This window comes from Catharus ustulatus, chromosome W (genome assembly GCF_009819885.2).
Source record: "Catharus ustulatus isolate bCatUst1 chromosome W, bCatUst1.pri.v2, whole genome shotgun sequence".
NCBI lineage: Eukaryota > Metazoa > Chordata > Aves > Passeriformes > Turdidae > Catharus > Catharus ustulatus.
Genome location: NC_046261.2, coordinates 10,225,444 through 10,248,244, shown reverse-complemented (window position 1 = coordinate 10,248,244; position 22,801 = coordinate 10,225,444). Strand labels below are relative to the sequence as shown.

Here is a 22,801-nt window from a genome sequence, read left to right as displayed (position 1 = left end):
ATGTCCTATTCATATTTTCTACTTGTCCTGAAGATTATGGACAATACAGTGTATGTAATTTTCTCTTTGTCTTCCAAGTCTTATACAGCTATTCAATTATATTTGCTGTAAAATGAGCAACTCTGATTCATATAGAGTTTAACTCATTTCCCTTTTATCAGATGTGCTGCATGCATCAAACCTACTAGTTCTGCTCCTTGTGTGCTCATCCTTGCCGGGAGTTGTGCTTCTATCACCTGTTCCTGACTCACCACAGCACACCCAGACCATCACTATCCTTGTAGGTAGTAGGATGGGCCATCTGCAAATAGAACTGTATCTGGGTTATGTGAGGGGGCATCAGTTAAATCAGTCTGTGGTTTACTTGGGATACGTTTAATTTGCTCACTGGTGATGTTCTCCATCGTCAGGTAGAGGCACCAGGCTTGCTGGATTCAAGGTGTTACATCTTTTTAAGATTCCATTATCTACTATTAGGAAGATCAGTTCATATCTATGTGCCTGTTGTGGCATCAAAGCTTGGGTCACACACTATCTTACCAGTATTTCCACCTCATGTGGTGTCATGTTCCACCTATTCTTTCCAGATCTATTCTCTTGATTCAAAGAAAATCACTTGACAGCCTAAACTGTTAAGAAAGCATTCCTTTACTCAATATCAAGAACGTTAGGGATGTCCCTTCCATAAGCATGTTAACTCAAGCACTGTTCTCTCAGGTTTATTTTCATTGTAATATTCAAAAATTCCTCAAACCATGCTCAGTCTGTCCTCCCTGTTATGTAATAGGTATGTAACTTAATATTTCTTAGATTTTCAGTCCTTTGTGTTTTCGTGGAACAAGATTGTCACCTATTGTCCATTGTTTGGAAGTGCATCCCCCCTTTTTTGGGTTTCTGTGTGTTTTATTTGATTCTAGAGTCTTCCTCATCATGTCCTCTATTTGAACTTCTGTCACGATCTGCTTAATACAGGCGAGGGGTCGTGATGGTTTGTTTAATCTCGGGGTGCAAAAGACACACAACAAGGGACTACAGTTTATTCACAGCAAACAACAGTGCACTTTTATTGAGTGCTAACAACACAGTTGTGCAATAGAGGGGAGAGAGAGAAAAATAAAGAAAACAAAGTAAAGAAAGAGGGGGTGGGGAATAGCTACCAACAGATGGGACAATATCCTCGTGGTCTTCTGCCAATAGACGTGTCTTCCTTCCATTGGGGAGATCTCAAAGGTTTCTCCAGAAAAGTCACTTTTTTATAGTCTTTTTCCAAAATGAGTGGCATCTGACCAAGAGGCGGAGAGATTTATGGACTATTGTGTGTGGAGATCCATTGCTCCGAGAAGCAGGTGTATACGTGCAGAACACGCCGCTCCCAGCTGGTGCCTGCTTGAGAGCAGCGTACCGTGGTGGTACAGCAAGCACACCTGCAAACAACCACTTGGCAAGCATCCACCTCGACCAGGCCGGAACTCCTGTCCAAAGCGAGTGGGGTCCCTGGGGTCTTAGTCTCTGTTCTTGCGACGGTCATGAGGCAGATCAGGGAAACTTTGGACCATCTCTTACAACTTCTAGGCTCGACTCATCTGGGCAGGTTTCTACTTATTTAGTGCTCTGAAGATCTTCGGTCATTGTGATCAAACCACAGCTGACAAGGTTTGCTCATCTTCTCAGTCCCATGTTATCAGTATTCCAATATGAACTAATAGCAATTAAAGCTATGAATGTCAGTTATATGGTAAAAGCAAACTATAGATTAAAAGTTACAAAGTTTAAGCAAAATTAAGTAAGTAAAGCTAAATTATAAAATGAAAGTTACAATGTTTTAGGCAAACTTCAAAAACAGGTAAAACAAACTACTGAACTAGGCAAAAAATACAGGATTCTTTGCTTAACTCCTTTCACTCTGTTGCTGTTTTCCCAAAATAAAGACTAAATATTTAACTTTCTTTTGATCCAACTGAAGTTTGGATGGAGAAACACAGTGTCCTCTTTTCATTAGGATAACAAATAAATGTATAGTGCAACATAAAGGCATTCTCATCACTACTTGCTAATAACAAATCATCTACACACTATACAAAACCTTATTTGCATGGTGATTTCATACCCTTTAAATCAATCCCCAATATTTGTGGAAAAAATGGTAGTGGATCCAGAAAATCCTTGGGGAAAGCATGTCCAAGTCAGTTGCTGTCTTTTCCAAGGGAAGGTAAACAAAGGTTGGTTTTTTTCATCTAATGGAATACTTCAAAATGCATGGGGCTAAGTACTGGTTTGTCTGCTTCTGGATATTCTTCTTGGCTTCTAGGGGAATAGGATCCTGTCTTCCTTTGTTGTAATACATAGGGTCTGTGTTGAGACCAACAGTCCCCCATCTGTACTGGTCTCTGCCACACTGGCATATGCTTCTTAAAATATCTCCTGATGTTGAGGGCTGCCTGGTCTACAAAGACACTAACTGCAAGTGTGTCAATAAAGTTTTGTGATGACCATTGCCCTGCTGAGCAAGCAGACCAGGTTATAGCTGGCCAATTCTCCTGGCACAATATTATTGCAGAGTCCTTGCAAAATTCTACTGTACCAAAAAATTTATCCTAATTTTGCACAACCTTTGCCAAGGACATCGCCCTAATCTACGCTGGGTTTATTTCCCATCACTTCAAACACTACAAAGGACTTGATACCCCTTTTTACATGCTAAAAAAGGGACTTTGTCATGGTTTGACACTGGCCAAATTCCAGGCACCCATGAAAGTCACTCATTCACACTCCCCTGCCACAGCTGGGCAGAGGAGAGGAAAAAATTACAGTAATTTCACGATTACAAGCCACACTGAGTATAAACCGCACTTCCGGGGTGTCGGCAACGTTTCGTTTTCCCTCCATATATAAGCCGCACCGGATTGTAAACCGCACTTTCGTTTGCAGTGAGGATCCCTGTGCAACTTTCACAGAGTTGCCAATTAGTAACAGAATCACGGGATTGCGGGGTTTACTGGCTTGACTTGGGACCGGGCGGGCTCGGCCTGCTCGGGGCTGCCAACGGGGCCGGGTGGCCCAGCTCACCGCTGCCGCTCAGCGGGGCCACTCGGGGCCAACCAGGCGGGGCTGCCGCTGCTGCCAGGCTCACTCACCCCCGCCCGACGCCTGCACCATCACCACCACGTTTGCTCGCCCTGGCCAGCGCTGCTGGCCCCAACTCTACCAGGCTTCCCCGCGCTGTCGAGCTTCCCTGCCTCTGCCGGCCCCTCCAACGCTGCCGGGCCGGCCCGCCTCTCTGCCAACCTGCCTCTCTGCTGGTCCACCTCTCTGCCGGCTCGCCTCTCTGCTGGGCTTCCCAACCTCTCTGCCGGCTCGCCTCTCTGCCGGGCTTCCCGACCTCTGCCGACCCTGCCGCCTCTGCCCCGGCCAACCGGGCTCCAACTTGGCTTGGGGCTACTGCGGGCTCTCTCTCATGGGTTGGCAACTTTCAGAACATTGTTCATATATTAGCCACTCCGGATTACAAACCGCACTTCCGGGTTCGGACCAAAATTTTAGTCAAAATGGTGCTCCTTATAATCATGAAATTACTGTAAATGAAGGGTTCATGAGTTGAGATAAGGACTGGGCGAAAACAGTCTGTGGTGAGTTTAGCATTGGCTAAATTATTAGTGCGCTCACTATAATTATTTATTATTTTTTTGTTGTGAGATAGGATTAGGAGAAAAAGCAATGTAGGCTTAAACTTAAAGGGTATAAAGAAAAACTTTATTAACAGAAACTAAAAGAAAAAATGAATTAGAATAAAGTTTTTAGAACACTTCTCCTCCCCCCTACATGCTGTTTTCTTTTATATTGACGATGTATAGAAACAAATTAGTCAGTTTACTGTCTTTAAAATAGTCTTTCTCTAGTTTACTTAGGGAGAGGAGTCCCTCATCAGGGTATGGAGATTTCTCCCCAAGAAAACAGTTTTCTTGTGGCTCTTAATTTTTACAAATAGCAGCTGCCCAGGAAATCTGCAGTCATGAAGTCTTTCCTATTTTTCACAACCTTCCCATAGCTGAGTTTATGGGCTATGTCAACTTTATGGGGTACTATTTTAAGGACGAGCAGTTCTCTTTATTTCTGAGATCTTCTTAGTTTCTGGGAACAGAGGTCTTTTTCTTCTTCTTTCCCTGAGGGTAAAGGGTCTTTATCACTCTCCTCTCTCTCTGTTTAAGCTTCTCATGGGATCACAGCTACTTTAACATCTACTTCCTTTAGCATAATGCCTTTGCTCATATTTACAATTTTTATGCTTCAACCACCCCATACTTCTCAATGATTTATAGGGATATTCAATACATTATAGTCCATTACTGTAACTTACAAGAGAATTTCAGTCCAAGTTAACTCATGTCCTCATCCCCTCTCATCTGGGATTTAAATCTTCCTTTTTATTCTGACTTTGATGCCTCTATGTTGTTTTCTTTGTGTGTCTATTACTTTGTCCCTTTCTTTTACTTGAGAGAGGATGGAAGGTCTGTAGGTCTCATCTGTGCACTGAAAGAGTTAATATCTTGCTCTGGCAGCGGCTGTAACAGTTGAGGTGGAGTATTTCAGGCCATGCTAGGGGCTGGGCCAGGATAGCAGGGGCTGAGAAATGGTGGTTGCTGCTCTGGCTGCCTGACTGTTTTTTGGCTGCTACTGTATTCAATTCTAGCTGCAGGTTGATGGTCTTCCCTCCCCCTGCCCAGCAGGTGGAGGGGGGGGCAGAAAAGCCTGCCTGGCGAGCCTATTACCTATATTTAGTTTCCCGGGATTTGTTCATTTTAAAATGTTTGTTCACAGAGGCGTGTTCAACTTTCTCAGTGGTTTAACAGGTTGTCAGTTCTTAAAACCAATCACTGATTGGTTTTTGTCAGACATAGATGAAGCTCTCAGCAGCTCCTCTCAGAGAAATCACTTCTATGGGTGGCTTCTTCCTGCCTCACTTAATGTCATATGTGCAAAACCAGCAGACACTCCAAGGGCAAAACAGACATGACTTAGATGTACAAAGTGAATTACAGTAATTTCATGACTATAAGGTGCACCCTTTTGACTAAAATTTCCCCCCAAAACCGGAAGTGCGCCTTATAGTCCGGTGCGCCTTATCTGATGTACAAAGTTGTGACATTTGCCACCCCGGAAGTGCGAGCCTGCCGGCATCGGGACGGCACACGCGCGGGGCGGGCCCGCTGGCATCAGGGCGTCCCCTGCGCGGGGCGGGCCTGCCGGCATCGGGGTGGCCCCACCAACATCGGGACGGCCCCTGCCGGCATCAGGGTGTCCCCCGCGAGGGGCGGGCCCGCCGGCATCAGGGCGTCCCCACCGGCATCAGGGCGTCCCCGCCGACATCGGGACGGCCCCCGTGCGGGGGAGGTGAAAGCCACCGGAATCACAGCGACCGCCGCGCGGGGGGGCGAAAGCCGCCGGAATCACAGCGGCCGCCATGCGTGGGGGGGGGGGCGAAAGCCGCCGGAATCACAGCAACCACCGCGCGGGGGGCGGCGAAAGCCGCCGGAATCACAGCGGCCGCCGCGCGGGGGGGGCGAAAACCGCCAGAATCACAACGGCCACTGCGCGGAGAGGGGGAAAGCCACCGGAATCGGAGCGGTTGCTGTGCGGGGGGGGGCGAAAGCCGCCGGAATCGGAGCGGCTACCGCGCGGGGAGGGGGCAAGCAGCTGGAATTGGGGCGGCGGCGGCACGGGGCAAGCCTGCGGGCATTGGGTCACCCGAAGTGCCAGGGAACTCCCGGAACAGCGGGGCCCTGGGGATGCTGCACAGAGCGGCGGTGGGCATAGCCCGGTCCTGCCGGGTACAGGCAGGCCCGGGAACCAATGGCTGCCGGGTTGAGGCGGGGCCTCGGCCAGCAAGTGCGCGGGGGGAGCTGGGGACGGAGCCTCGCTGAAAAAAAAAAAGGTGCACTTTATAGTCCGGTGCGCCTTATCTGATCTACAAAGTTGTGAAATGTGCCGGCTCCCGGGGGGTGCGCCTTATAGTCCGGTGCGCCTTATGGTAGTGAAATTACTGTAATTACTAACAAAATCAGTGGAAGATAATGAGAAATAAAATACAGTAATTTCACGAATACAAGCCGCACAAATTTGACCAAAATTTTGGTGGAAACCCGCAAGTGCGGCCAATATTCCAGGGCGGCTAATACATTAACAAAATTCTAAAAGCTGCCAACACGGAAGTGAGAGCCCGCGGCAGCCCCAAGCCAAGCTGGAGCCCGGCCGGCCCCGGCAGAGGTAGGAAAGCCTGGCAGAGGCGGGGCCAGCAGTGCGGGGGGCGGGCGGCTGAGCCTGAGCCAACAGGGCGGGGCAGGGGGGCGGCAGAGCCCGGGCCAGCAGGGCGGGGGAGCCTGGGAGAACTGGGGCTAGCAGTGCAGGGGAGCATGGCAGAAGCAGGAAGGCCAGCGGGTGGGGCTGCCTGGCAGCAGGGGAAGCCCAGCAGAATCGGGGCCAGCAGCGTTGGGGAGCCCAGCGGTGCGGGGGCCTGCAGTGCCGGTCAGGGCGAGGAAACGCGGCGGCGGTGCTGACGGGAGGGGGCGGCCGGCAAGCCTGGCAGCGGCGGCGGCAGCCCTGCCGGCGGGGCGAGCGAACGCGGCGCGGGGCGAGCGAGGCGCGGCGCGAGCGAACGCGGCGCGGGGCGAGCGAGGCGCGGCGCGAGCGAACGCGGCGCGGGGCGAGCGAGACGCGGCGCGGGGCGAGCGAGGCGCGGGGCGAGCGAGACGCGGCGCGGGGCGAGCGAGGCGCGGCGCGAGCGAACGCGGCGCGGGGCGAGCGAGGCGCGGCGCGGGGCGAGCGAGGCGCGGCGCGAGCGAACGCGGCGCGGCGCGAGCGAGGCACGGCGCGGGGCGAGCGAGGCGCGGCGCGGGACGAGCGAGGCGCGGCGCGGGACGAGCGAGGCGCGGCGCGAGCGTACGCGGCGCGGGGCGAGCGAGGCGCGGCGCGAGCGAACGCGGCGCGGGGCGAGCGAGGCGCGGCGCGAGCGAACGCGGCGCGGGGCGAGCGAGACGCGGCGCGGGGCGAGCGAGGCGCGGCGCGAGCGAACGCGGCGCGGGGCGAGCGAGACGCGGCGCGGGGCGAGCGAGGCGCGGCGCGAGCGAACGCGGCGCGGGGCGAGCGAGGCGCGGCGCGGGGCGAGCGAGGCGCGGCGCGAGCGAACGCGGCGCGGCGCGAGCGAGGCACGGCGCGGGGCGAGCGAGGCGCGGCGCGGGACGAGCGAGGCGCGGCGCGAGCGTACGCGGCGCGGGGCGAGCGAGGCGCGGCGCGAGCGAACGCGGCGCGGGGCGAGCGAGGCGCGGCGCGGGGCGAATGCGGCGCGGCGCGGGGCGAGCGAACGCGGCGCGGGGCGAGCGGCGAGCCCGGCGGCGGCGGCGGCAGCCCTGCCAGCCGGGCGAGCGAACGCGGCAGCGGGGCGGTGCTGACAGGAGAGGGGGGCCAGCGAGCCCGGCGGCGGCGGCAGCACCACCCGACCAGCCCCGCCGAGCCGTGGCGCTGAGCTGGGCCACCCGGCCCCGTCGGCAACCATGAGCGGGCCGAGCCTGCCTGGCCCCGCCCCGAGCCAGTAAAGCCCGCTATGCCGCGATCCTGTTACTAATTGACCAATTTGTGAAAGCTGCGCACGGATTCTCGCGACGAACGAAAGTGCGGCTAATATTCGGGGTGCGGCTTATCTATTGACAAAGACAGCAACATTGTCGAGGCACCGGGGGTGCGGCTTATAATCTGTGCGGCTTGTATTCGTGAAACTACTGTAAGCCCTTAAAAACACCTTTTCTCCCCCCAAGCCCTTGCTCCTTCCCACCAACAGCGCAGGGAGACAGAGGAGTGGGGGTCCTGGTCAGTTCGTCACCCGAGGTTTTTTTCCACTGCTCAGGGAGAGGAGTCATTCTCCTGTGAGACCGTGGGGTCACTCCCACAGGAGACAGTTCTCCAAGAACTTCTCCAGCATGGTTCCAATCTCACAAGCTGCAGGCCTGCCAAAACTGCTGCAACATGAGTCCCTCTCAAGGGCGACAGTCCTCCCAAAACTGCTGTGGTGTGGGTCACTCTTCCATGGGGTGTAGTCCTCCAAGAACAGGTTGCTCCAACCTGGAAGCAGGGCCCCTTTCTCTTCACTGTGTTTCCCACTGGATCACAGCATCCTCCAGGCATTTCCCTGCTCCAGTGTGGGCACCTCCCCCATGGGCTGCAGGTGGATCTCCATGGCCTGCAGGGGGACAGCCTGCTTCACCATGGTCATCACCACAGCCTGCAGAAGAATCAGCTCCGGTGCCTTGGAACACCTCCTCCCCCCCCCTTCTTCGCTGACCTTGGTGTCTCCATGTTGTTCCTCTCACATGTTCTCACCTTCTCCTCTTCTCTGGCTAGAAGAAACTGTGCATGCCTCACTTTGTTTTGATTTTCTTCTGAAATATCTTATCACAGAGGCAACATCTCTAATTGGCCCAGTCTCGACCAGCAGCATGTCCATCTTCAGAACCATCAGGGATTGGTTCTGCCAAACATGGTGGAAACTTCTAGCAGCTTCTCACAGAAGCCACCTCCGTAGCATCCCCCCCCCGCTACCAAAAACCAGGCTGTGCAAAACCAACAGAGACTTCAGCCCCCCTTCTGTGTGCACCAATGGACTCTGCCACTCCTTGCGCAGTGTGAGTGGCTCCATACCCCCTGTGTGGTACAATGGACAAGCCTGTCACCAAAAATCAGGAAAAAAATTCTCTAACACTCTAATTTCAGGATTACAAAGCAGCATTACTTTATTTTGGCCCTGGGGGTGCAGGGAATATCTCAGTCTCAGTCCTTTTTCCAGTCAGACGCTCTCCTCCTCTGCATGGTCCTTGTGGAGTGGGGCAGAGCGAGGTTTTTTTCTCAGTCGCAGCAACTGCAGAATCAGGCAGGCGGCAGTGGCAGGTCTGTCCTAGGTGGGAGAAGGGTGAAGGAAAAACTCCCCTCACCGTTTGTGTCCCGGTTCTCAACGCTGTTCTCAGAAGCAGGAAGCTGTAGCAGTGTCGGAGTGCAGGAGTCTGGTCACACCATGGAGAAAAAGAACCTCTCTCCTCCGCGTTCAGGCCAGCGAGACCAATGGCCCCTTGCAAGGACAAAACAACTTACAGTTATTCATCCCCACCCCCCTCTTTTGTCTTGAGTAATTAGAAACCAGGGAGTTGCCCGGCCAGGTTCCTTTAACATGCTAATGGTAAAAATTTTCTCCACAGGGAAAGAGTAAAAACTCCCCCAACCCCCAACAAGAGGTATGAAGAAGAAAGCATCTTTAAGATCTAAAACTGTGAACCATTCATCACCTTCCTTAACAGAAGTCAAAAGTGTGTATGGATTCGCTACTATCAGATGTAGATCTACCTCTGTTTTATTAATAGCTCTGAGATATTATCTAACCTGTATTCCTCTGAGTGGGGTTTCTTGACAGGTAAAATAGGTGTGTTATATTCAGATTCATATTCTTTTAATAGTCCATGTAAATTGAAGTTATCAATCAACTTCTGTAACCCTTTTCTAGCTTCTAACTTCAAAGAATATTTTTTTGACCTTACTGGTTTGGCATCAGATTTCAATTGTATTCTTACTGATTCAGCTGCTTTTGATTTCCCTGGAACTCCTGTAGCCTATACCAATGGAGTCACAGCATTTTCGACCTCCTCTGGAATTTCCTCTTCTTTCTTTTCAGTTGTTGTAATATAAAAACTTGGGCTTCCAGATCTTTGCTCTTAGGAATCTGCACTTGTATTTACATGTCTTTAAATGTAATCTGATGTCTTAGTTTGGAGAACAGGTGTTTGCTAAGAAAGGCAGGAGCCTCTCTTTGAAATGGAGAGTGTAAACCCCCTCCCTCCAAATTATTATAATTTTGAAATCAAGCAGCTCTCAGGCAAAGATATGGGAATTAGGAATAACAGTTCTTTACTAGGGAAATTAAAATAGAAATACAGTACTACAAAGAAACAAACCCCAAACCCTGATAAAGCCAGAGTACAACCTGACGCCCCATCAGGCAGGGTGTTGGTAGCAATCTGTTTAAATGGTGGCTGCATCCTCTTGCAGTGACAGATGTGATTCAGTTGAAGCAGGGGTTCTGTAGAAGGTACAGTTTCCCTCTAAAGGTCCAGTGGTGATGGGAGAAATCCGGTTTTCCTCTGGAGTCCAGTGGAGAAAGGGACTCCCTTAGTGTCCCAAAACCTCTGTTTTTATCTTAGTAAGAAATGTTTGGCTCTTCCCCCTGGCTGGAGCAACTTCCAATGGGAATAAGCAATTTTATCAGTCACACAGTGGGACTCAATGGGCCATTAGCAGAAAATGACTTGTTGGAGGAAGGATCGTTGTGAAAAGATAAAGAACAATCCCCCACCTGGTTTCAATGGATGGCCCATTAGCAGAATATCTCCAACAGAGATAAGGATCACTGCCCCCACCCTCAACAGATGGTGATAGAATAGATACCTTTTATCACATCCTGTATTGTAACCCAAGACTTTATCCACCCCTTATTCTATTACCATCTTTCCCGGCAGCTGGTGCATGGTAAGGGATGTGATATATCTATTCAGTGCCATGTTTTTTGGCCCAGGTGTTGATAAGGCCGTTTTTGAAATGAGTCCCGTTGTCTGACTCAATTCTCTCAGGGGTACCATGCCTCCAAAGGACCTGTTTCTGAAGGCCCAGGATGGTGTTTCAGGCAGTGGCATGAGGCACAGTGTAGGTCTCCAACCATCCGGTGGTGGCTTCTACCATAGTCATCACGTAGCGCTTGCCTTGGCAGATTTGAGGCAGTGTGATGTAGTCAATCTGCCAGGCCTTCCTGTACTTATATTTAGACCAACGCCCACCATACTAGAGAGGCTTTTACCCGCTTTGCTTGCTTGATGGCAGCGCACATCTCACAGTCATGGATAACTTGAGAAATATTGTCCATGGTTAGATCCACCCCTCGGTCTCGTGCCCACTTATACATGGCATTTTTGCCCTGATGACCTGAGGCATCATGGGCCCATCGAGCCAGGAACAATTCTCCCTTGTGTTGCAAATTTAAGTCTATCTGTGACACCTCTGTCTTTGAGGCTTGATCTACCTACTCATTGTGTCGGTGTTCCTCATTAGCCCGACTCTTTGGGACATGGACATCCACATGACGAACTTTCCAACTTTCACAGGTAACTTCTCTACCTGGGTGACAATGTTTTTCCACTCATCAGCAGCCCAGATTTGTTTTCTCCTACATTTCCAGTTTGTCTTATTCCACCTTTCCAACCAACATATTTAAAACCAAATACACCACTCCAGTATCTACTAAGAAATCCATTTTCTCACTCCCCAGTGTTTATGTAACCAAAGGTTCAGTTGGGGATGGCACCTTTGGTCCTTGTCACACATCTTACTTCCTGATCAGGAGCCCTGGGCAGAGTCCAGGGTCCAACAGATCCTACTTGTCCCTTTCCCCACAGACATTCCTGCTTCCAGTGTTCCTTCTTTTTAACTACCAGCACATCATTGCAGTCAGGGTCCTGGGTTTGGACAATGATTTCAAATATCTTCAAAACTTTCTCTGGGTCTTCCCTGATAACTCTTTCTATGATCTGAGGTCCATCACTGATAATGGTATCTTTAGCTAGCACTGACTCCTAAGTTCTGATTGCTTGCCTCAGTGGGACTTGCAAAAGCGCTCCGTAGTTCCAACCTGTCTAGTACAGCATTGCAGAGACAGTAGCACTGCTCTGGTCACCTGCTAGCCCATGGACATCATTATCAAAACATTCCCAGACACAATACAGCAAGCATCGAAAGCAAAAAGTGGCCACTAACAAGCCCTAGACACTAATATACAGTCAGGGAAGTGAGACCCATGGCAAGTACAGGAGCCTGCTCATTATCAGCTAAACAGCACTAACAGATCCTTATCTTGCCAAAAGGCTTGGTTTAACCCCAGCAAGCAGCAGCAGCTGATCATTCATTTTTCCATCAGCTGAATCATGGAAAGAATCAGAACAGTACAAGAAACTCATTCACTGCTTCCCATGGGCAGGCAAAGTGTTCAGGCAAGTGGGGCCCCATCATTTGTAAGTTACTTGGGAAGACAAACAGCATTACTTCAAATGCCCCTCACATCCTCCTTCTACATCAATTCTATCCCCTCTCTCACGGGTTACCAGTAAATCAACCTCCTCTTCCTCTGCGCAACCATAATTTTTACACTTCCCAATACTGCAAGCTGAACAGCATCAATTTTGGGTTTTTTTTTCCCCTTCGAGATGATTATGCAGTGTGAAAAACAAATCTACATACGACACCTCATTCCATCATTTATAACATTGTATTGTAACTTAAAGTTCTCTTCTTTGGCCGTTTTCCACCATCATCTAAAGAGTACAAAAGCCACCAATTATTACAATATTCAATTAACTGTTTCCTGGAGAGATGGCCTCCCATTGCACCTCCCATCTCTCTACAATATTTTGAAATACATCCTGGGGGGGGTAATTCTCCAAACCCTCCCTTTTAATGATAGATCAGAACTCATCACAGAATATAATAAAAGACAATTAAATTTCCCTTTGAGAGGGATGTGCAACACCCACTCCCACCTTTTTACCTTGAGGGGTGTGCAAGACTCACATACCACAAAGCTTGAAACACAGGGCACCTGTGTAAGCTCACCTACAAAATAACTGGCACAGCTTTCAGTATGTAGGCAGTGGAACTCTAACCCATAAAGGTACCTTCCTTTTTACCTTTTTTTTTTATCCTTCCATAGGGCTAGCACTCTGGGTGTCCCCATAGTAATGTGCAAGCAAGCCCAAAACCTGGTTTTCAAATTCCCTTTACCTTAATAATCCAGTGAGACTTTCCAGCAGCTTTGTTATACCTCCTCCAGTAATGCCTTAATAAATCCTAGGGGAACTTGCCTTGAGCTCAGCAGATCCAGGGACTGAGAAGATATCCCCGAATAAAATCTGGTGCATGCCGGAGTCTTCAGGATCCTGGAATCCGTGAAGCATCAACAGAGTTGTTCCACCTGGCTCTCCAGAAACTCACTGAAAATCAGGAATAAAACTCTCTAATACTCTAATTTCAGTATTAGAAAGTGGCATTAGTTTATTTCAGTGCTGGGCATGCAGGGGATATCTCTTTCTATCACACTTATCACAGCTAGCTAACAGAGTAGTTTATATCTATGTAATTAATACATATTCATTACATTTCCTGAAACTCATACATATATGCTAAAAGTGACCACAAATTCTTTTACATATTTAAATAATTTATTGGAACTCATTTACATTAGAGTAAGGGTCTCTTGAAGATTGCTGGTTATCATTTGGGGAGCATCCCACTCCTCAAATTATCCTTTTTGTCACAGGCCTTTAAAAATCTTTCTTCTCCTTGAATGCATTCCAACGATGTGGTCTGGCCAAGATATGCCTTCTTATCAGTGTTGTTTAGACCCACAGACTTTAGTCTCAAGGCTAATGTCACCAAAATCATCAGGGACAAATGTAAAGGCTGTTTTGTTAATTAATATGCACACATTCCTTACACAATCTTTGGTCAAAGTAAGCAAGAATTAATAAACAGAATAGATTAACAATATACTAGCTGACATTTGTTGCTTCTGGTTTTGTAGCAATCCTGGTTAGTAAGTATGAAATATTCTTCTCAGGCCTATGAAAACTTTTACTATATAAAGGACAAACTTCTACTTTACAAAATGGTATGCTAAATAAAATTTTAAAATGCATTTTATGTGTATGTGTCAGAATTTTATCACCTTTTATGAAATAAATATACTACAATCAACATTGAATTAACTGGAATTAAATGGAACAAAGTTTAACAGTAGAGCAATGAAGATATTACAAATTAATTCTTGTTTTTACTGTTTTCTTTTTGGATAGCAACAGCTCAATAGTATTTGTAATAGAAGAGAGTAGTTATTTAGCACTTTTTACATGTTCAGTGTGTTGTACACCCACTAGCTAATCAGTCTGTCACCTTGGTTAGCAGTTAAGTAGGTAATCGTTATCCCAGTGATTGTAGTGGAGGAATGGAGACAAAGGCTATGTCTACATTAGCAAGTAATGTGGACAGGAGAGAGTAGGTCTGTAGGAAAAAAACATTACAGTAATTTCATGATTACAAGCCGCACCATTTTGACTAAAATTTTGCTCCCACACCGGAAATGCGGCTTACACTCAGAGGCGGCTAATATGTGAATAATTTTCTGACATTTTCAACCCCAGAAGTGCAAATCGAGGTGCTGAGCCAAGCACCGGCCAGTAAAACCCAGGTTTACGCGATTGTTACAAATTGGTTAGTCTGTTGCGTAGCAGATGGAGCCGGGATCCCTGCTGGCAGCGCAGGAGGGGGAGGGAGGCAGGGGAGCTCCCTCTTTCCCTCCTCTCCCGCAGCCCGGGGGAGGCAGGGGGCTCCCTCCTGCCTGCTGTGGCGGGAGAGGGGGCACTCCATCCCCTCCTGACCCGCCACCATGGGTGCCAGCAGGCTCCCGTCCCCGCCTGCCGCGGGAGCGGGCAGGCTCCATCCCCTCCTGCCACCGCCGCCGTGGGTGCCAGCGGGCTCCGTGCCCCGCTGCCACCGCGGGGCAGCGCCGGGCCAGGGTGGGCGAGCCCAGAGGCGGTGGCCAGCCCCAAGCGGCCCTGCCGAGCGGCAGTGCCGAACTGGGCCACCCCAAGCGGGCCGAGCCCTCACAACCCGAGCCGAGCCAGTAAACACACACCCCCCCCCTCCGATCCCATGATTCTGTTACTATTTGGCAACTTTGTTGACAGAGCGGCTTATAATTGGGTGCGGCTAATTTATGGACAAAGAACGAAATGTTTACCAACACCCGACCATGCGGCTTATAGTCAGTGCGGCTTGTAATCGTGAAATTACTGTACATGTTGAGATCCTGATGTCTGTGTTCCTGGGGTTTTATCTTGTTTTTTTCTTCAGACCATGTCTAGTCTGATCTCAGGGACTAAAGGTCTGTTTGTGGCTACAATGTATTTAGTGTGGTTTTGGCATATACTTGTCAGGATTTACTTAGCTAGTGAAAAGTAGAAATATTGAAAACATTACAAAACAAAAACCTTAATTAACCAGTGACTGAAGTGAATTCAGAATTTTTCCTCAGATGCAGAGGTTACGCAGGATTTATAATGTCAATAACTCTTATGCCAGTAATCAGCTTGTGGACTTTTATTAAACAAAAAAACCCATAACCTTTTAAGAGGGCAGAACTATGAAGAAACTTATGGACAGCTCGACTTTTTCTAAGGTACATAAAGCTGTACCTCAGTAGTATAGCTTATTCGCTAGAGGTGATGTTTGATTACAACAGTAGTTGTAACTCACCACTTCTAATTCTTGCATTTAGTAAGACTTCTCATACTGGAAAGGTATCAGGGAGTAGATACTGTTTCTGAATGGCAACAAAGAACACCACTTATCTATAATTTTCATTGTGTTCTGATTGACATCTTATGATTTTTAATGCCTTTTTAATAGGAAGCAGTTATTAATCTAGCTATTTTGGTTGATATTTTATGTGTATAAATGCTATAAAAACATTACAAAAGAAATTATAAAAACTTTTTGAGTAGTTGCTGATTGGGTATATACAAGGTTTCATAATCAAATCTAAATAAATATGTACTTTAAGCATATAACAAACTCCTAGGTAATTATAGAGAAAAGCAGTAACTGTTCTTGGAGAGAATGTTGGGAGTTGTGGTGGGTTTAGTTTTGGTTAAATTGTTAGTGTACTTACTAGAATTATTAATTTATTTTTTGTTGTGAGAGGATTAGGAGAAAGGTAAAATAGGCTTAAACTTTGAAGGGTATAAAGAAGAACTTTATTAACAGAAACTAAAAGAAAAAATAATAAGAATCAGAATAAAACTTTTAGAACACTTCTCCTCCCCCTATACTCTCTTATTTTTTTTATATTGACAACATACAGAAACAAATTACTAAGTTTACTATCTCTAAAATAGTCTTTCTTAATTTACTTAGGGAGAGGAGTCTTTTTCTTTAGTTAATGGAGACTTTTATAAGAAGCAGTTTTCTTGTGGCTTTAATTTTTACGAATGGCAGCTGGCTGGGAAATTTGCAATTGTGAAATTCCTACTTTTTAGCCTTCTTATAGCTGAATTTATGGGCCATGTCAACTTGTGGGGTACACTTTAAGGATATAGCAGTTCAAGCAAAAGCTCTCTTTATCTAACTCTTCTGGAGGCAAAGGGTATCACACTTTTTTTTCTCTCTCTTTGTTCAAATTTCTCATGGGATTACAGCTTCTTTAACATTTGCTTACTTCAGCATGAATGCCTTTGCTCATGTCTACAATGTGAATGTTCCACCACTCTATAGGCATTTTATGAGTTATAGGGAAACAAGAGAGTCTGATTTATCAATCATATCTTCTCTATAGTTTACAAGAGAATTTCATTTCAAGGCATTTCTTTGCCTATCAGGGACTTAACTTTTTATTTGTCTGACTGATGTCTCTAAGCTGTTTCTGTGCATGTGTATCTCTGTCTTTTTCTTTCACTTGAGAGAGAATGGAAGGTCTGCAAGTCTCATTTATATAGTGAAAAGGTTAATGTTGTTATAAATGTACTCACCAAAATTGGGTAGGTTAATCAATAAGGCAATTTATTAGATCATTGATAAGGAACAGGCAAGCAGGACTGGGGACATGAGGAGCCTGTGCTCTACCAACACGTCCGTTTCACCTTTGGTCACTGCCCCTTTTATAGGCAGTTTCTTGCTGGGCTGTGACATGCCCACTGTGCTGGGGTACAAGTCCAAGCAAGCCCAAACATGTTAGCCAGCACTCAAGCAGCAGTGACCACAAGCCCCCGCTAGGTCTGGACAAGGCTCAAACATGTTGTCAGGTTACACTCCTAGCAAGCAGGTAGCAGCAGTGACAAGTCTGCTCCTATTCACACAAGCCTGCGTTTTCTTATGCATAAAAAGTGGATACAATTCATGATTACAGTGGCAAAGTAAAAAATACATAAAACCAAAAAGTACAGCAAAGTGATTTTAACAAATATAATGAAATCATTATATTTTTCTTTGTTTTATGTTTATGCATGCTTTATTTTGAATTCAGTATTTGTCCTGGTTTAAAGGGACAGTATTGCCAGGAAAAGGAAATTCAGGAACTCTCAGACAAAAAAAAGGTATGGGTTGGGAATAACGGTTCTTTACTGATATATTTACTAGACAAACAAAAACAGCATCAGCTATATGAAAGAGAACAAAAAAAAAACAGTGACAGAACAGAATGAAACAGTCTCAGTCCCTTTTTCCAGTCACCGATGCCCCTCCTCATCCACACAGTCGAGATGGAGCAGGGCAGGCAGCCTCTCAGTCGCGGCTGTTGCAGGAGCAGGGGAGCGAGGCAGCAGCGCCGTCCCAGGTGGGAGAAAGGGTGAGGAAAACACTCTACTCACCGTGGGCGTCCCAGTTCTCAGTTGTTCAGAGGAAGCAGGAAGCTTTAGCAGTCCGAGTCCAAAGGAGACAGATCTCCCCACGGAGAAAGCAACCTCTCTCCTCGAGTTCGACAGGCGAGCTGTGAGTGTCCTCCTACTGGCGAAGGACAAAAGTAGCACTCCACTTTCAGCCATCAAGAAAATCAGGGCCCGCCCAGGCATCCTTTTGTCTTCAGCTCTTAATGGTTAAAAGGGGAGCCATCCCGGCTAGTTTAACATAATAATGGGAAAAATTTCTAAAACCTCCCCCAACCCACAACAGTATTCTTGTTTATATTGATTTCATGGTGTATTTTTGTAATGACATGAATCACTATGTAACATCTCACAGTACAGTAATTTCACGACTATAAGGTGCACCCTTTTGACTAAAATTTTGCCCCGGACCCAGAAGTGCGCCTTATAGTCCGGTGCGCCTTATATGATGTACAAAGTTGCGACATTTACCACCCCGGAAGTGTGAGCTGTGAGCTGTGGGGGAAGTCGGTAGTGCCATGGCAGCCGGGTGGAGGCGGGCCCGGGGGCCCACGGCACCGCCCCTCCCGGGTCCAGGCCGGCCCAGGGACCCGTGGCACCGTCCCTGTCAAGTTGGAACGGACCCGGGAGTCCAAGGCTGCCGGGTGGAGGCAGGCCCAGGGGCCCATGGCACTGCCCCTGTCGGGTGGAGGAGGGCCCGGGGGCCCATGGCTGACAGGTTGAGGCAGGACCTCGGCCAGCAACCGTGCAGGGGGAGCTGGGGACGGACCCTCGCTGCAAAAAAAAAGGTGCACCCTATAGTCCGGTGCGCCTTATATGATCTACAAAGTTGTGAATTTTGCCGACTCCCGAAGGGTGCACCTTATAGTCCAGTGCACCTTATGGTCGTGAAATTACTGTATCTTGCTCGAGGTTCGCAGAGGGTCATGTGATCCCTGCCAGGTCGCGACTGGGAGCTATTTATGGTGGAAAGTTCTTCGGCAGATGCGCTGGGGGGGAGGCTAGGATTTTAGCAGCTAGGTTAGAACACAGGGCAGCATTTGCGGATCGATGGCTCTCCCTCCCTCTGCCCAGTGGTTTTTGGTGAAACTTAGCAGCAGCAGTATTCTAGCTGAGCCACAGACCTGGTCTGGTCATGCTGGGGGGAGGGGACCTGGCTCAGCCGGTGCTACATTGGAGCAGGGCCCAGCCCTACCAGCTTCCTGAGAAGGGGCTCGGCCCCACGGCAGAGCCCTCCTGGCCCTGCCCAGCCCAGCCCAGTCCGGCTGAGCGGAGGGGCTGGGCCAGGCTGTTATCTGCCTTCAGACCGGAAAGAGAGCTTTTCCGGGCTTTGTTAATTTTTAAAATGAGTGTTCACAGAGGCATGTTCAACTTTCTTAGTGGTTTAATAGGTTTTCAATTCTAAAAATTAATCATTAATTGGTTTTTTCAGACATAGAGGAAGCTCTCATCAGCTTTTTTTAAAAAAAAATTATTTCCGTGGGTGTCTCCTTCCTTTCTCACTAAATGTCACATGTGCAAAACCAGCACAGGAGTATTAGAACCATTAGTTTTGATTTGTCTGAAAAGGCTGGAAACCATTCTTGTTTACGTTACTTGTTATAGATAATAATCGAATTAAGCCGAATTAAATAGTAAAAGAGCAATTTTTATTTTTGCGACCGAAAATGCGGTCCTGGGAAGCCACAAACGAAAAGAACGACACCGAGCCCAGGAATCAGTGCCGGGTGAACACGCCACGATGATCTGGCCTCTATCGCACCAGATCTCCCCCATGTTCACAAATGCCATCCTGGGGAGCCCAGTTTTTATACAGTTTTTCTAGCCTGAGGCGAGAGTCCCCTTTGTTTCTGCTGCGGATTCTCATATTCAGATTAAATCCTTTTCTTGGTGCTGTTCTGGACAAAAGTCCTTCCTGTGCGTTGGTGAATCCTGATGCAGGCTGTGTCTGCTCTGTATTGAGGTATAATTTTCCTTGGGAGGGTTGATTTTTGCTTACGGGAACCCAGGCTTTGGAATGTAACTTTTCCCGGTGGAGACGACTGGATTTACGGGAACTGGCCTTGATATGTGATGGCCCCCAGGAACCTCCCAGCTGTCTTCAGGTGTGGTACAGTAAATTCACGAATACAAGCCGCACTGAGTATAAGCTGCATCTCTGGGTGTTGGTAAATATTTCGGTTTTTGTCCATAGATAAGCCGCACACGAATATAAGCCTCTCTGTCGTTCGCAGCGAGGACCCGCGTGCAATTAGTAACAGAACCGCGGGAGGGCGGGGTTTACTGGCTGAGCTAAGGCTGTGCAGGCTCGGCCCGCTAGGGGCCGCTGACGGGGCCAGGTGGCCCAACCCGGTGCTGCCGCTTGGGGCCGGCCGCCGCTGCCCCTGGGCTCGGTCACCCCGGGTCGGCGCTGCCCCGCGGTGGCAGGCAGGGACGGAGCTTCCCCCGCTCCTACGGCAGCGACGGCGGGCGGGGACGGAGCTTTCCCGCGCCCGTGGCGCCGGCGGCGGGCGCGGACAAAGCACCTCGCCTCCTCCCCGAGCCGCGGCAATGGCGGCGCGCACTTCCCGCTCCCCCCGGGCCGCGGCAATGGCGGTGCGGGGCTCCCGCCGGCTCCCCGAGACGCGGCAATGGCGGCACGCACTTCCCCCCCCCCTCCCCGGGCCGCGGCAATGGCTGCGCAGGGCTCCCGTCGGCTCCCGGAGCCGCGGCAATGGCGGCGCCCCCCCCCCGTCGGCTCCCCGGGCCGCGGCAATGGCGGCGCGGCCCCCCCGCGTCCTCCCCGGGCCGCGGCAATGGCGGCGCCCCCCCCCCCTGTCGGCTCCCGGGGCCGCGGCAATGGCGGCGCCCCCCGCCCCCCCCCCCCCCCCACCTCTCCTCCCCGGGCCGCGGCAATGGCGGCGCCCCCCCCCCCCGTCGGCTCCCCGGGCCGCGGCAATGGCGGCGCCCCCCCCCCCTCCTCCCCTGGGCTGCAGCAGAGGAGGAAAGAGAGCTCTCCCGCCTCTCTCCCCGCCCCCGTGCTGCCTGCAGGGAGCCAGGGCAACACGGTAACACTGTAACAATTGCGAAATGCCGGCTTTTACTGGCCGGTGCTTGGCTCGGCACTCTGGCTGGCACGTCTGGGGTTGTAAATGTCAGAAAATTATTAATATATTAGCCGCACCCGACTATTAGCCGCACTTCCGGGTTTCCACCAAAATTTTTGTCAAATTGCTGCGGCTTGTATTCGTGAAATTACTGTACTTGCCATGTTTTTATCGATGATCTTTTGTTGAGTGGTTTCAGGATTGCCGAGCTAGGTTTGTTGATATGCTAATTAAGGCCTTTGTCTGTGGCCCCGGGTGCTGGAGTCTGATGAAAATACCCTTTTCCTGGCAGTGGCTAAAAAGTTCCCTTATTTTATCTCTTTATTTTATACAACCTTCTTATACCATAGAAACACGAATTATAACAACATATATCGCATACTGAATTAGCTCAGCTGAGCAGTTGGACAGAATGGATCTGAATTCAAACTAGTATTGCTGAATGGGCCCTACAGCTGAATGCTGTCCACATAATGTGATGCTCTGTTGTTCTGCTAGTAATTTTGCGGAAGAAATTGTCAGGAAAATTAATCCACAAACACTAGAGGTTTATGTCCAAAAAGGAGACAGAGGAGACCCTTTAGCTTTATTCGAATAAAGGGAGAGGCCGTGGGGCATTCCCCTGGGATCTCTCCAATTTTTGGAGGACGCAGCCTCCTTTTTATCCTATTTTCCCGGCCGCATTTCCCTCTCTCTTTCCCCATTGGCTGAGGTACTTGAGAGGCACACACTTCCCTGAACGCCTGATACCTAAGATTTCCCTCTCATGTATAACCATCCCTTTTAATTTTTAATTCTTACGGAATTCATAGTTTCCCCCCCCATTGTTTCTTTCATCTTCCAATACCGGGTTTCATTTCTACAGTTTGTTTGTAAAGGCAAATGTCTTTTTCCATTCATTAATCAGTGCAATCAATCTCATTGTTTCTTCTATCTCTCAGTGCTAGCCTTATCTACCAGCAGACCCACAGCTTGTTTGTAAAGACAAATCCAGCGTTCCTCTCAATCCCTCCTCTTTTAATATTTTAATAATTGTCTTTACAAACTTTATCTATCATTAACTTAATCTCTTGTTCCTGGGTCCTTTTTTGTTTTGCAATTATTTGCAGTGACATCAACTTCTGTCCTGTAGCCATCTCCAGATCAGTAGGCATGGCTATTACCTGCATCCCTTTGATTACACGTTGAATAAGTTGTACTAAACAAGGGATCATGCATGGTAAAAAGATTAGAGTTGCTACAGCACATAAGAGGAAGAAAAGCAGTTGTTTAACCCTCAGTCCACCAGGTATCCATGAAAACATGGCCCATTCCCATCCTTTCCATGTTTGGACTGGTACATGAGCTAACTTTCTTATTCCTTTTGCTATTTCTTTCACCACCTTTCCATTGTCATCTATTTGCAAGCAGCAGTTTGAGTCATTACATTTGCCACACACTCCCCCTTCTTCTGCTAATAAATAGTCTAAGACCATCCGGTGTTCTCATTTGAGTAGACTGGTCAGCAAGAAGGTCAAGAACTGTAGCTGTCTGGTTGCTTACTATTTCAAAGACAGCTTGTAATCTAATTATCCAATTTAAATTATAAATGGGTTCTCTGGCACCTGATATTAATTCATTAGGATTCCAAGTGGCTGGTCTATAGTGGTGTATGATTCGTTCAGGTGGCCATTCATCATCACCCCACTTTTGGGCACTCCCTCCGGCCAGGGATACATCAATTGACTGCTTTTCTCTAATTAGATCATCATATACCTTAATTCCTAAGTGATTTCCCTGACCTTGTGGTAGCAGAAAGAACAATGGTCTGATATACCCCACATAACATATCCCTGACCAGTTTGGGGGTAACCTGCGATAAGCATGTTGGCCACAAATCCAGTAATGTCACTTTAAAGCCCAGGTCCCGTTTGCCAAGGGACCTTTCCAATTTTCATGATCAATTGGGGAGTCAAAATACAGCTTGCTTCCTGGGCCTAGTGGTCTACCAACAATAGTTGCACCACCATGAGAATCACAGTATTTGCATTTCCATGCTCCCACATGAGGTTTCCAGCTGCAGTTACACCCCAGATCTGTTTTGTTAGATTTGGACCAGAACCTACTAAAAAGGGTTCGAGTTCTATTCCGGTGTTGCCACTTCCACTGATAGTCACGGACAACATGTGTCCTACTTGTGGAATTATCTCGGGGGCAGCTTAAAAATAA

General features: G+C 48.7%; 1 protein-coding gene across 1 annotated transcript in view; it reads left to right on the top strand.

Moving 5' to 3' along the window:
• Positions 1-22,801, top strand: part of LOC117005075 (guanine nucleotide-binding protein G(q) subunit alpha) — a 258,664-nt gene that overhangs the window by 75,861 nt on the left and 160,002 nt on the right. The window lies entirely within an intron of this gene.